General features: G+C 43.8%; 1 protein-coding gene across 2 annotated transcripts in view; it reads right to left on the minus strand.

Moving 5' to 3' along the window:
* LOC124722919 (golgin-84-like) overlaps positions 1-15,471 on the minus strand; it is a 103,370-nt gene that overhangs the window by 18,144 nt on the left and 69,755 nt on the right. The window lies entirely within an intron of this gene.

Consider the following 15,471-nt stretch of genomic DNA (forward strand, 5'->3'; position numbering starts at 1 on the left):
CCTCCTAAATCAGATTTGTTAGAAGGAAAAAACACATTCGCCCGCATGCCCTTTATGGGTAAAATTTCATACCAAATCGCTAACCTCTTTCGGAAAACTGCTATTCAAATTTCTTTTAGCACTAACAACAAGCTACAACAGCACATCATCCACAACAATAAGACAAATAACCAATGCCACCACAAATCAGGTATTTATAAACTTTTACATGACAATTGCCCACAGTTCTACATAGGCCAAACTGGAAGGAGTTTTGCTACAAGATGCCGTAAGCATATGGATGCCTTCCGGCTAAATAACTTTGACAAATCCACCTTTGCAGTGCATCTAAAAGACCACTGTCACTCAGCCACAGCCATTACAGACAACCTACAAATACTACACATAGTCAACAAAGGAAAGAAAATGGATTTGCTCGAAGAGCTAGAAATTTACATCCATAGCTCTAACTCACCACATCTTATTCTCAGCGAACATGTGGGGCTTGCAAACAAATCTTATCTCCATATATTTCATGAAATATTCAAAAACAAAAACTCATTATCCTCTGATATCTAATAACAAAGTAACATGCTATGGAACTCCAATGTAGCAATCATACAACAGTTAAAGTGCCATATCGTAATTTCTAGAAGTCATATTGTAAACACATGCTTTAACTGTCATTTTCATAATTTGTAATAGCTTTGAACATTTCATGAGTGTAACATCATTGTACTTCTTAGATCTAAGTTCTCTGAGAACAGTGGGGCTTAAAACAGTTATGTCATTTTTGTAATTTGTAATAGCTTTCAGTAATTTCATATGTACAGCATCGTTGTACTTCCTAGGTCTAAGTTCTCCAACAAAAATAAGAATAAAAAATTTCATAATGCGGATCAAAAAAATTTCGCAATTTGTAACACCTTTTTAAGTTTGTATGTGTACAACATCCTTGCACTTCCTGTGGCTAAGTTCTCTGACCGTAACCTACCTGTTTCTGTATGAGAAACATCTTTGCAGCTCCTATGTTTAAATTATTTGATCATAGCCTACATATCTGTATTTAAACACAGTGTATATCACAAGTGCATGACACAGTACTGAAATATGCAGCTAAAAACAAGGGGGGGGGGGGGGGGGGGGGACATGAAAATAATGATGATCATGACGATGATTGGTTTGTGGGGCGCTCAACTGTGCCATCATCAGTGCCCATATAAAGTCCCAATTTTTTCAGACTCAATTTTTTACTGTCCAATCTAGCCACTATCACAAATGATGATGAAATGATAAGGACAACACAAACACCCAGTCCCCGAGCAGAGAAAACCCCATCCCGCCTGGGAATCGGACCCGGGACCCTATGATCCAGGGGCAGTAGTGCTAGGCACTAGACCACGAGCTGTGGATGGGTGAAAATGATAACCAATGTGCAACTGAGTGGAAAAACTCCCACCACAGCATGATTATAATAAGGATGCTTCATCTTTATGTAAGTACTGATGTATTTTCTACAAATGCAGCCTTGCCATTTACAATTGTCCCACTTATATCTGTTTAGTCAGAAGCAAATAATTTGCTTTCTATTTAGACAGTAATCTTCAGCAATATAAACATGTATGTGAATGTATAAACACCTGAGGATGGGCATAAGCCCAAAACCGGTCATGTGACAAATACGTAATCTTTTGCAGTCACTGGTAGTGGAAGTTTTTCTACACCCTATATATTGAACATGTTTAAGGACAAAATTCAAGAGGACCTGGAGTCACAAGAAGGAGAAGTTTGTATGGTGTAATGGAACAAATTTATTTCTTATTTTTGTTGTGCCTCTCTCCCGCACTGGTGCAGTGTCAGCTTGGTTATTACACTCCTGGAAATTGAAATAAGAACACCGTGGATTAATTGTCCCAGGAAGGGGAAACTTTATTGACACATTCCTGGGGTCAGATACATCACATGATCACACTGACAGAACCACAGGCACATAGACACAGGCAACAGAGCATGCACAATGTCGGCACTAGTACAGTGTATATCCACCTTTCGCAGCAATGCAGGCTGCTATTCTCCCATGGAGACGATCGTAGAGATGCTGGATGTAGTCCTCTGGAACGGCTTGCCATGCCATTTCCACCTGGCGCCTCAGTTGGACCAGCGTTCGTGCTGGACGTGCAGACCGCGTGAGACGACGCTTCATCCAGTCCCAAACATGCTCAATGGGGGACAGATCCGGAGATCTTGCTGGCCAGGGTAGTTGACTTACACCTTCTAGAGCACGTTGGGTGGCACGGGATACATGCGGACGTGCATTGTCCTGTTGGAACAGCAAGTTCCCTTGCCGGTCTAGGAATGGTAGAACGATGGGTTCGATGACGGTTTGGATGTACCGTGCACTATTCAGTGTCCCCTCGACGATCACCAGTGGTGTACGGCCAGTGTAGGAGATCGCTCCCCACACCATGATGCCGGGTTTTGGACCTGTGCGCCTCGGTCGTATGCAGTCCTGATTGTGGCGCTCACCTGCACGGCGCCAAACACGCATACGACCATCATTGGCACCAAGGCAGAAGCGACTCTCATCGCTGAAGACGACACGTCTCCATTCGTCCCTCCATTCACGCCTGTCGCGACACCACTGGAGGCGGGCTGCACGATGTTGGGGCGTGAGCGGAAGACGGCCTAACGGTGTGCGGGACCGTAGCCCAGCTTCATGGAGACTGTTGCGAATGGTCCTCGCCGATACCCCAGGAGCAACAGTGTCCCTAATTTGCTGGGAAGTGGCGGTGCGGTCCCCTACGGCACTGCGTAGGATCCTACGGTCTTGGCGTGCATCCGTGCGTCGCTGCAGTCCGGTCCCAGGTCGACGGGCACGTGCACCTTCCGCCAACCACTGGCGACAACATCGATGTACTGTGGAGACCTCACGCCCCACGTGTTGAGCAATTCGGCGGTACGTCCACCCGGCCTCCCGCATGCCCACTATACGCCCTCGCTCAAAGTCCGTCAACTGCACATACGGTTCACGTCCACGCTGTCGCGGCATGCTACCAGTGTTAAAGACTGCGATGGAGCTCCGTATGACATGGCAAACTGGCTGACACTGACGGCGGCGGTGCACAAATGCTGCGCAGCTAGCGCCATTCGACGGCCAACACCGCGGTTCCTCGTGTGTCCACTGTGCCGTGCGTGTGATCATTGCTTGTACAGCCCTCTCGCAGTGTCCGGAGCAAGTATGGTGGGTCTGACACACCGGTGTCAATGTGTTCTTTTTTCCATTTCCAGGAGTGTAACAGATTTTGGATGGTTAATTTAAAGGGTGACTGGATGCCCTTCTGTTTGCATCAGGGTGTCTCCTCCCTCCCCCTCCCCTCCCCCCTCCCTCCAGGATGGAATGTGTGTACCCCACCTGTCGGGGGTGTAGTGTTATTCATGTGAAAGACAACGAAAGTTTTCTAAATGTCTGTGAATTGTGTAACTGAGACAGGACTTCGGTATCAGCCCAGTATTCAACTAGTAGAATGTTGGAAACCACCTAAAAACCACATCCTGGCTGGCTCACACCCAGCATGCTGGCCCTTATTGTTAATCCACTGGGCGGACTCGATCCAGGGCTGGTGAGCCCCCTGTCCTGGAAGCAGTACTTTAAAACACATGGCTACCTGGTTGGAGCTTTGAAACATATTTAACTGATCTATGCAGTTACACAGAGTTCTCAATTTTAAAATTTTAATACAAGACACTGAGTTTGAGGACATAAAACAGTTTATAACATTTTCAGGTTCTACTGCTGAATCTGTAGATTACTCCCACGGAAAAAAAAGTGTTATGGTATTTTAGTTTCATGTTTGATGGCTATACGGAAAATGATACGAAAACTGGAAGACAGTCTCCTTAAACACAGCAGTATACCGACAGCTTCCCCTGAAGAAAGTGTCAAGATATGATCTGAAGTTTCTGTCACCCCTCAACACTAATCGGAGACTATGCAGGCTTACAACAAACTTCAGCCATATAGTAGCCAAAGAAATGTCACAGTAATAGGCAGGCTTACAGTAGCCAAAGAAATGTCACAGATATCGGATGACAAGTCTGAAAATGAAGTTATGACACAGAAATATTACATATTTGGTACAAGCAAATTAACTACTACTAGAGCAGTAGTGAGTCATGGTTCAGCAAATGTGCACTAGTGGGATGGCACTGAAGACAAAGACTATCACAGACAGTATCACATTACAGTTTCAAGGGAAGGGTGAAATGGAGAAGTATAACACAAATTTACCCAAAGACACTTCAGTAATAATGAGTCATTGTTGCAGAGATCAATAAGAGCACAAACAGTGTGATGAATGCTCTCACAAGTGCTCAATATCTTAAAGAGTTTTCTGACACCAGATGACATAAACAAATTGGTAGACATTATCATCTATAAGAACATTTCTCAAAAATAATTTTAAGCATAAACTAACAACATAATATTATTATTCCCATGTACAGTGAAATAACTGCCATGTTTCAAGTCAGGGAAAATAGAACATATGACAGTGCTGTTATAGTCCATCTGCATTTAATTTCTAATTTATATTCTCTCTCCTTAACCTGGCCCCCAAATTGTTCCATTGATAAAACTCATCCACCATACTCACTAAAGATCACAATAACTGACTATCCACCATTACCTTAAAAAGTATCAAACCTTCTGCTTTCCTCTCCTGCAAACTTATCCAATTAATCTCTTCAACCTTCCCTTGACCCTACCTCCACCCCTTGCACATGAAGCTAACCAACTGTACAGAAGCCTGCAACAATGCAGTGCCATGAACTGGTCTTGCATTTTTCATGCTCCACCTGGAGACCACAACCTCATCACTATTTGTCATTCAGGCTCAAGTGAGGATGAACTGACTACACCAAGTGAATCGTAAGGTGCAAAATCATCAGAATATCAGCGATTCCAGGCAACACTGATTGAACGACAGATGCCACATCCTTTACCCCAGAGACCCCCCCCCCCCCCCCGCCCCTCATGGCCACAGCTCAAGGCAGTAACCAAAGACTGTTGACCTCGGCCACCACAGTTCCTAACTCAGTAGACTGTGACTAATTCCTCTAGGACCCACACACAACAGACAGAGTCCCTCAGCATCATGCACCATTATACAGAATCAATTAAGCATGTGAAATAATTGAAAAGACCTACAGAGCTACATGACTTGACAGCTAGAAGACATGAGGCACGATAAATACGTCTACAGATGGGTGAATTATTGTGGACTACTAATATTGAACACACAAACAAGTAAATAAAATAAAATTGCTACTAAACACAGACAAAAAGAAACTCTTACTGTTTGCACTTTCAGACATAAATTTGTAATAAAAACTAAATTAATATTATGTAAAAACTAAGTACTGCAGATGCTGATTACTGCTTAACCCTGCTCAAGATTAATAGGATGATTTGAAGTTATCTCATTAAGTATTTTTGGATCTTGTATACAATTAGGAAATTGTGTTCCTGCAGCATGGTTTTAAGTTTATGAAACAGGAAGAAGTCTCGGAAAGCCAGTTAGGAAAATAGGAGTGGGTGAGGCACAAAAGTTGTCCAACGTTATGTCAGATGAGTGCCTTCAAGATGAAATGTGAGAGCTGATGCATTATCACGGCACCTTGCATACAACTGGCTTTCCCAATATTTGGGGCTCTCCCTGTACACAACTTCTCACAGGAGTGTCAAATCCCATTGCTGTTAGTTTTTGTTTACAACATGGCCTCAGTGTATGAACCTGTGGTATATATATATATATATATATTGCCTTTCTGTTCAACGAACATAACTACCATAACTCACATGAGGGTGGCCTTTCATATTTTTACAGATGATCACTAAAGGGCACAATGAGATGTGACATTATTATTGTTTTAAAATATGCCATTTGTTATGATTAAGAAAGTGCAGCTTAGAAACTGGTTGAGCAGATTTTTGCTGTAAACCTATAAAGAAACAGTGTAGTGAAAAAATGGAAATTTTATATGAATGTTTTTGTTGGAAGACTTTTTTTTACAGTTTTCATAAAGGCCTAACTCCAAACACTGTATCTATTCACTTCTTACAACTTTTGGTACTCAATCACTTTCAGAAAATACAAGATAGAAGCATTTTTAATCATACTCAAATATTGAAAACTGTAGTAACTTTATTTTGCACAAACTTTTAGCTGCGAAAAAAATCTGGACTCTGCACAATTTCACCAAACCTCAAAAACAAACTCATATCAACTGGTGCAAAGAAATGCTCAAAAAATTTGATTCCCAAAGAACAAAATCCATATATAACTTCAAAACAGAGATTAAACTTGGACATATTCGTACAAGCCAGAAACTAAGCAGAAGTCCACTGTTTGGGAGTTCCAAGACGAACCAAAACTGACAAATGTCATTTGTTTGCAAATAAAATGATAGCTTGTTTCTTTGGTTACACTGGACAAGTAATCACGATTGAAGAACAGCTGATGCTGAATGGCGTACGACATTTTGTTTACCACAAGTCATCGACAAAATCAGGAAAACAAACAAAAATGTTGTGACATTATTCAGCATGACAATGCCAGCTGACAAACAACACATCAAACAATTGATTGTGTGATGGATATAAAAAACTGAATTAATGTCTCATTTTCTGTATTCTTGTAATTTATTGCCTAACAACTATTTTTCCTCCTTATGCCAAACAAAAAATGTCTAGAGAGTAATTTTCATCACATTAAGAATCTGTTGGATCCTTAGAGGACCATGTTCTATCAGGTAAAAATATCAATGGGAAAAACATTGCCAGAATTGGTTTGGATTCGTGCAAAAAATGAATAAATTTTTAAAGCAAATATTTTGAGTGCAATAACATTATTTGTACTTACACATTTTTCAGTATTCTTGTAATAAAGTAAACTCACAAATTTGGACTTCATTAATTTTGAATTTGCAGTAATTCAAACTGGTCTTTTGTCATGAAGATAGAAACACTGCCTTATGATACTGAAAGACATTTGCACCTTACTCAGTTATTGTAAAATTTTGAAAGCATCCCCTCGTTTAGCACTTCCTTCACTTGTGGTCAATACTGAGTAACAAATGTGTCATTTTGTTCATGAGCATGCAACCAAGTCAAAGCCTTCCAAGTTCACTTGCTGAAAACCACACGATGAGTTATGTTAAATTCCATTTCCACGACCACTTAGAAGTATATTAAAGTGTTGTACAGTACAAAACAGTAACTAAGGCAAGTGTTAGGAGAAAACAGAGAATTGTTAAGCTTAGAAGATAAAATGTCAGCAACTTGAATGAAGTTAAAACTATCACTTTTCAAAATGACTGGAATAATCTTTTATGTAACAAAGAACAGAGTTTGGTTTTGAATGAAAAGTAAATTCAGATTTGTAGGATGCATTCGGAGCTACAATCACGGAGGAAGTTTGTGACAAGCTGGATAAAGATGAAGATTTTGGCAATCAAATCCTGACTGGGCCCAGCACACGGAGTTTCCACTGAAGAAGGAGTCAGTGATATCAGTGAATGTACAAGTAACAGACAAATGAATAAACTGTAAAATGTAAGGGGAAACTTGGGACACACTAATCAACTTCACTGACATTAATCCAGATAACTGAGAGTACCATTTTACACTAAAAGAGATGTCACATCAAGTACTAAAAGAATAGTGCACACAAGGGCATTGACCAAAAATAAGTTCCTTCTTTAGGCAATTATCAATATATATTTTGGGATGAAAATATTGCCATTGCATCAACATCAGGTACAAGGGTGTCCTTGGCCGCCGTGGATCATTTTGTAGATCTAGATGACAGCAACAATTAACAGGTAAAGTACATGCCACTTTACAGTTTGTTTGTTTGTTTCGTTTTGCTTTAGGGTGCAAAAAACAACTGGGGTCATATGCACCCAAGTCAAAACTATAGAACACGAACACAGAGAGGAGTTAAATGACTATACGTCAGTCCCAACTGACAGAATAGAAGACAGCTAAAACCAGGCACATGGAAAAAGGGCTAAAAAAGGTGCCATATAGAAATGGTGGTCCAAAACTAAAAATTAAATGGCCTTTGCCATATTGCTTCGGCAGATAAAAAGTAAAATGCATTGACAGCCCACGTGATAAATCAGACGGCAAGCCCCAAGCTGGAGCATAAATGGCTAAAAAAGGGCATTCCATCACGAAGTGGCAGACAGTTAATATTTGGGTGCAATGTGTACAAAGTGGTGGGGTAGCACCACTTAGCAAATGACAACAGCTAAAAAGGCAGTGCCCAATGTGCAGCCAAGTTAAAATAATCTTCTCCCGGCAGGAGGGCCAAGAGGAGGTCGTCCAAGGTGCTGGAAGAGGCTTAATAAGTCGAAGCTTATTCCTGTGAAGGGAGGACCATTGGCAATACCAAAGGGACACCACCTCCTGACAAACGGCAGAGATCATCAGAGGGATATAGGTACTTGCAGGCTGAGGTACGAGGACTGCAGCCTTGGCAGCAGCATCAGCAGCCTCGCTTCCTGGCAGATTGACATGACCAGGAACCAACTCACAGAAACATGACATAAGATCCACCAAGAGTGAGCAAGTGACAGTTTTCCTGGAACTGCTGCACTAAGGGATGGATAGTGTACAACACACACAGACTTTGAAGGGCACAGAGTGAGTCTGAGCAGAGAACACAATTGAAAAAGCTGTGTTGCCGGATGTACTCTGTGGCCGATACAAGGCAATGAGCTTGGCTGCAAATACTAAGGAGTGTGCCGGAAGCTGATATCGAAGGACATGGGTGCCAATGATGAAGGCACACCCGACCCCATGGTCAGTCCGAGAGCCATCAGCGTATACAAAGGTACTATCGCAAAGTTCCATGCAAAGCTCGTGAAACTGAAGGTGACAGACGAGACTGGAGTAGTATCCTTAGGAAGCGAATGAAGGCCAAGGTTAACATGGGCTGCTTCACGAAGCCAAGGTGGTGAAGGGTTCACAATCACCAGGAAAGTTGAAGGTAGTGTGAAGTTTAGCAGCCGTAGCAAATGACGAAAGTAGACTCCAGGAGGTAACAGAGAAGAGAGAAGAGCCCCATACTGAAAATCAAAGGAGTCATCAAACGAGGAGGCATAGGAGGGGTGGCCACGCACGGCAGACAAGTGGCATGCATCCCTGCTGATGAGAAAGTAATGGGAGTACGATGTGGTAGTTCGGCAGCTTCAACATACAGGCTCCCAACCGGGCAGGTGTAAAAGGCGCCCTTGGCTGAAAGAATGGCATGATAGTGGACAGTGTTGAGACGGTGTAAGAGGGAATGGCATGCAGGTGCATAAACAAAGTACCCATAGTCGAGTATCCAATGGGCAACGGACCAGTACAAACGGAGGAGTGTGGTTCGATCAGCACCCCAGAAAGTACCATTGAGGACATGTACAACATTGAGGGACCGCGTACAGTGGGCTGCCAGGTAAGATACATGGGAGGACCAAGAGTGTTTCCTATCAAGCATGAGCCCCAGGAATTTCGTAGTTTCAATGAACAGAAGGGCAACAGGCCCAAGATGTAGAGATGGTGGGAGAAACCATTTGCACCGCCAGAAATTCATACAGACGGTTTTGTCAGTGGAAAAGCGAAAGCCACTGCCAATGCTCCAGGAGTGAAGACAATCAAGACAGTGGTGAAGATGCCGCTCATTGAGACAGGTCCATGAAGAACTGGAATATATGGTAAAATCATTGACAAAAAGGAAGCCAGAGATCCATGGTGGGTGACAGGCCATTATAGGGTTAATGGCAATAGCAAAGAGGATGGCGCTCAGGACGGAACCCTGAGGCACACCATTTTCCTGGGTAAAGGTGTCTAACAAGGCAGAACCCACATGCACCTTGAAAACTCAGTCTTGTAAAAATGCCCAAAGAAAACAGGGCAGGCACCAATGGAAGCCCAATGTGTAAAGAGTACAGAGGATACCAGTTCTCCAGCTGGTGTTGTAGGGCTTATCCAAATCAAAGAACATGGCCACAGTCTGGGATTTCCGCAGAAAACCATTCACGACATGGGTGGACAAAGTAACAAGATGGTCAACTGCACAACGCCCCACTCAAAATCTACACTGTGCATTTGTTAGTAAATGGCGAGATTCGAGCCACCACACCAGCCCGGCATGAATCATATGTTACATCACCTTGCAAACACTGCTGGTAAGAGAGATGGGGCGGAAGCTAGAAGAAAGGTTTTTGTCCTTACTGGGCTTAGGTATGGGTATGACGGTGGCTTCATGCCAGCATCCAGGATATGTGCCCTCTGCCCAGATGCAGCTGTACATGTTAAGCAGAAAGTTCTTGCCCGCAAGAGAGAGGTGCTGCAACATCTGAATGAGGATGGCCTCTGGCCCTGGGGCAGAGGATCGGGATGAACTGAGAGTATTATCTAGCTCCTTCATAGTAAAGGTGGGCATTGTAGCACACACGATTCAAAAACGGTATCACCCGAGCCTCCTCCGCACGTTTCCGATGAAGAAAGGCAAGGCAATACTGGGAAAAGCTTGAAACTTCTGCAAAATGGCAGCCCAATGTGTTGGAGATAGCTACAGGGTCCACAATGACATCATCAGCTACTGTCAGGCCGGAAATTGGAAAATGGATCTTGGTGCCAGGGAGCTGTCAGAGGTTGTCCAACATAACAGAGGAAGGTGTGGAACTGTTAAAAGAACTAGTGAATGAAATCCAGCTAGCTCTTTGAGAGCACGTCTCCACGCGCAAATTGCGTCGCAGCTGTGACTCAGTCCACCAAGGGACTCGGACATGACGTGGTAAAGAAGAACTGTGGGGGACGGAACACTCTGCAACAGTAAGGATAATGTTTGTGAAATATTCGACCTGGTTATCACAACTGGGGAAATCTTGTTCTTCGAAGGCCACCACGGAGGAGTAAAGCTGCCAGTCAGCCTTAGGAAGCTGCCATTTAGGCAGATAGCACACGGGAAATGGTCGCTCGAGTAAGTGTCAGAAAGAACGGACCACTCAAGATGGGGGGCAAGCTAGGCAGTGCACAAGGAGAGGTCCAAATGGGAATTAATGTGCAAGGAGTCGGAAAGGAAAGTGGGTGCTCCAGTGTTAGGGCAGAAGAGGTAAAGTTGGTTAAGAAGGTCAGCCAAGAGGACACCTCTGACAGGTCCTGAAAGAACCCCAAAGGGGATGATGTGCATTAAAGTCACTGAGAAGCAAAAATGGGGGAGAGACCTGCCCAATAAGCTGAAGGAAGTCTGCCCTGGTGACATCAAATGATGGAGGGACATACACGGTACAGAGGGAAAAAGTCAGGTGGGGAAGGAAAAGGCGAACTGCAACAGCTTGAAGACTGGTAGTTACGGAGATGGGTTGACTACGAACGTCATCCCGTATAAGCAGCATGACCCCCCCCCCCCCCCCACGAGATGGACTGCCGACCTCACGGGGAAAGTCAAAATGAATCGGTAAGAAATGTGAAAGCTCAAAGTGGTCGTGAGGGCGTAATTTCGTTTCCTGAAGGCAGAGTACAAGGGGTTGCTGCAACACTAAAAGCAGCCGTAAATCCTCTTTGTGGGACTGAAGGCCACGAACATTCCATCGGAGGAGAGCCACGACGAGGAAGAGATGTAAGGGTGTCACCTCGGCATCTGTCGAGTGACAGCTGGGGAAGATGCGCTACTACAGGACACAGAAGCATGAGGATCTTGCTCCGTGGGGTCCACAGAAGCATCAGCTTACTTGTGTGATCATTCTGTAGAGTCGAATGCTGAAAAACAGTTGTCGGTGTGCACTAGCGACACGGAGGCTGGCCGGGCTAAGGTATCACATGGTGACACCATCGAAGAAGACTTTTGAGGTGGCGAAGGAGAAGACCGTTTGCCTTTGGTAGACTTCTTCAAGCCTTTACAGTTAGATGAAGACTCGAGTGTTGTATGGCTGGAGGGATGGAGGATGTCTTCACTGGAGTACTCCTGTCCTTTACGGCCTCCTGGTTGTGTAGCTGGTGGCTTCGCCCCTCGAAGCGAGAGCTTGAAGGCTCGTTGCACAGCTGCGATGCTATCTCGACACAGGGCGATTTCACAATCTCGGAGCTGAATTGGATGTCGCATGTCTGTGTGGCCACGTCCTTCACGGAGCAAGGGGTAACAAGAACAGAACCATAGGCATCAGATGGGAGAACACAGGGTTTGCAACTAGCCAGTAACTTGCAAGCGACTGGATACGGTACCTTCCCCTTTACCCAGATCTCTTGAACAGCCTGCTCATCAATATACACTGGATAATCCTGAGAGGCGGCGGCATAGCCACCATTGCAGTTGATGCAACAGGGAGAAGGAGAAGGACACACGTCCTCGTGTGCATCCCTACCACAAGTGACACATTTGGCTGGGTGTCGACAAGACATTCTAGTGTGGTTGAAACGATGACACTGGCAGCAGCGCTTTGGGTTCGGAACGTGCGGCCAGACGGTGATAATTTCATAGCCTGCTTTCAGCTTGGACAGAAGCACCACTCAATCAAACGTGAGAAAGAGAGTGCGGGTGGACACTAAGAGGGAATCTATCTTTTTCATTACACGATGGACAGCAATGACACCCTGATCAGAGAGGTAAGAATGGATTTCAGCCTCGGTTAGACCGTCGAGCAGCCCGGTGTAAATTACACTACGGGAAGAATTCAAAGTTCTATGGGCCTCGACACGAACAGGGCGACTGAGGAGCAGCGAGACAGCAAGCAGTTGTTGTGCTTGAAAATCAGAAATGGCCTCCAAAAGCGAAGTGCCATTCCATACACGAGAGCAGGATTTCACAGGGCCAGCAATTGCATCTACACCTTCCCGAATAATAAACAGATTCACTGTGGCGAAGGACTGACCATCTTTAGTATGTGAGACCACAAGGAACTGTGGTGCAGCGGGAAGGGTCTTTGAATCATTAGCCTCGTTACATTTACGTTTTGTCGATGTTGAGTGGGAAGATGATTGACTCATCCCAAGGAAATCCCCCATGATTGTCAGCGTCTTTGATGGCGCACACCTTCCACCTGGAGGCCCCCTTCACAAGGGGGTGCACCCACCTTAGTTGATTGTTCACATCTCGGGCCCGCTTCCCGAACACCTGACAGAGGGATCAATCGGCAATTTTGGGGAAGGTTACAGCTCAGGCAATGACCCCTCCCTGGGCCTGGCCTGTACTGGGGGTATGTGCAAACACTACCTGTCGACCCGGAGCTGGGAATTAAGTGGTTACCCAGTCACCTGTTACGCATCAGACACGTGGGCTGGCCTTCAGGAGTGCACAAGGAGGAAGAAGAAAAAAAAGAGGATCCTCAAATACTAAAGTGGAGGAACGAGAGGAAAAGGGAAACAAAGAAAGGAAAAGGGAGCAAAAAACAAAGGTGAGACCATTCTTACATCAGCAAAAGAATGCATAACATTCCCAATAATACCCCAGACATGTTCTCCAATGAAAAAGAATAGCAAGAGGATAGACATGCAGCACGGAAGGGAAAAAATGCTGCAAAGACTGGGGCACTGTTGTAGCCAAGCATGAACCCACCAAAGAGTGGCGAGCCCCTTGGGGGGGGGGGGGGGGGGCAACTTTACAGTGAATGTAGTGTATCAATTTCCAGCAGAGCGCAGACTTTCATTTTTGAAAGTATACAGTAATATATACATGCAGTAGTGTACGTAAAAAGCTTGTTTAATGTATCCTTTGAATATGTATTTTAGCTTTAATTTGTTTAATCCTATTCTTCATTATTGCGATATCATCACATTAGTTGATTTTATATTTAAGTATACTGTACAGTACTTAACATGATCTTACAGTTAATTCAGTTTTCATTTAACCAATACATACACTGTATTCCAAATTATAACTTCAGATAATAATCTTAAAAAATTTATATACTTCGATGTTCCAGTGATCTGGACTAGGACTCACCCCAATTAGTATGAAGTAGAGAGGTTTCAATGTAACTAAAAATTGTGGCTCTTGTACATTTTCTCTGGTGTGGTGATCCAACAAAGTGCATGATTATTTTGGTAGAGCCATATATCATCTTTTGTCACAACACTTTTCCTGAAGTCTTCGCCACTACCTGCATTTTGAAACCTCTCTTGATGAATGACAAAGCAGTTCTCTTTCCATCCATTCAAACAAATATTTCAATAATGTAGTGCATGTACTGTTTAATGTTTCGACTGCAAGGCATAACGATGCCCACTTTGTTGGCAAGCTCTTTAACTTTTAACTAAAAATCTACATGAATCATTGCATCTTCACATCACAATCTGTCGCTATACAAGGTTATCCAGGCCCCAAGTCTCTGTGTACTGACATTCTGGCTTCCCTTGTGAGACAATAGAAGAAATCTGTATGGTTCATGTACTCCTATCAGTAAATTTGCTCAGAACAACTCTGATTTTTCCAAAATCCTTTTCACTAGTTTCCAGAGAACTATGCAATTCTGGAACACATTGAAATCCCTGTGACACAGTATTGTACCATATAGCCCATTGATTGGTTGGTTGATTTGGGGGAGGGGACCAAACAGCAAGGTCACTGGTCTTATCAGATTAGTGAAGGAAGTCAGCCGTGCCCTTTCAAAGGAACCATCCCAGCATTTGCCTGACTATAGCCCACTGAGCAAAGTTGAGTACTGAATGGCAATTCATTTTCTGCATTTCAAAGGAAACAACACTGCAACAATCCATGCAGAGTGGATGAAAGTGTATGGCAACAATGCACTGTCATATAACTAAGTAGTTAGGTGGAGCAGATATTTCCAGTGGCAAGAAAAATGTGGCAGACTCACTCTCTGTGAAGAACAAGGAATCGCGACATAGACGATACAGGAAAAAAGTGAATATGAGTCACTGATTAGTTTTCAACATCTTGCACAACATTCTGAAGATGGCAAAGGTAACACCTGCTAGTTTCTGTGACTGTTCTCACTGATTCAAAGAGTCCACTAAAACTAAGCTTCCAGGAAATGCTGCAGCTGTGTTAGGCCAAGCCTGATGACTTCTTTAGCTACTTAATCATGGCAGATGAGTATTGAGTGTATCACTATGACCCCAAGATAAGGGAGCAAAGCAAGCAGTGGCCACACACAGTTTCTCCACCACTAAAATAGGTGAAGACTCAACCATCAATGGACAAGGTAGTGATGAGTGGTTTTTGAGACTGTCATGGAGTGGAGCTAACAGGAACACACTACCAAAATCTCCTGAGGCTTGTCAAGATGAAGCAATGTATGAAGGGGATAATTTTGCTTTACACAATGCCCCAGTTCACTCACAAAGGCACAATTGCTACTTCTACAGGCTGTCAAATTGGGATCACGCATATTTTCTTGACATAGCAGCCAGTGACTTCTTCCTCTTTCCCCAGATGAAAAACCACTGCACGATTGCCAAACCCAGAAAAATGAAGAGGTGAT

The sequence above is a fragment of the Schistocerca piceifrons genome, chromosome X, assembly GCF_021461385.2.
Source record: "Schistocerca piceifrons isolate TAMUIC-IGC-003096 chromosome X, iqSchPice1.1, whole genome shotgun sequence".
NCBI lineage: Eukaryota > Metazoa > Arthropoda > Insecta > Orthoptera > Acrididae > Schistocerca > Schistocerca piceifrons.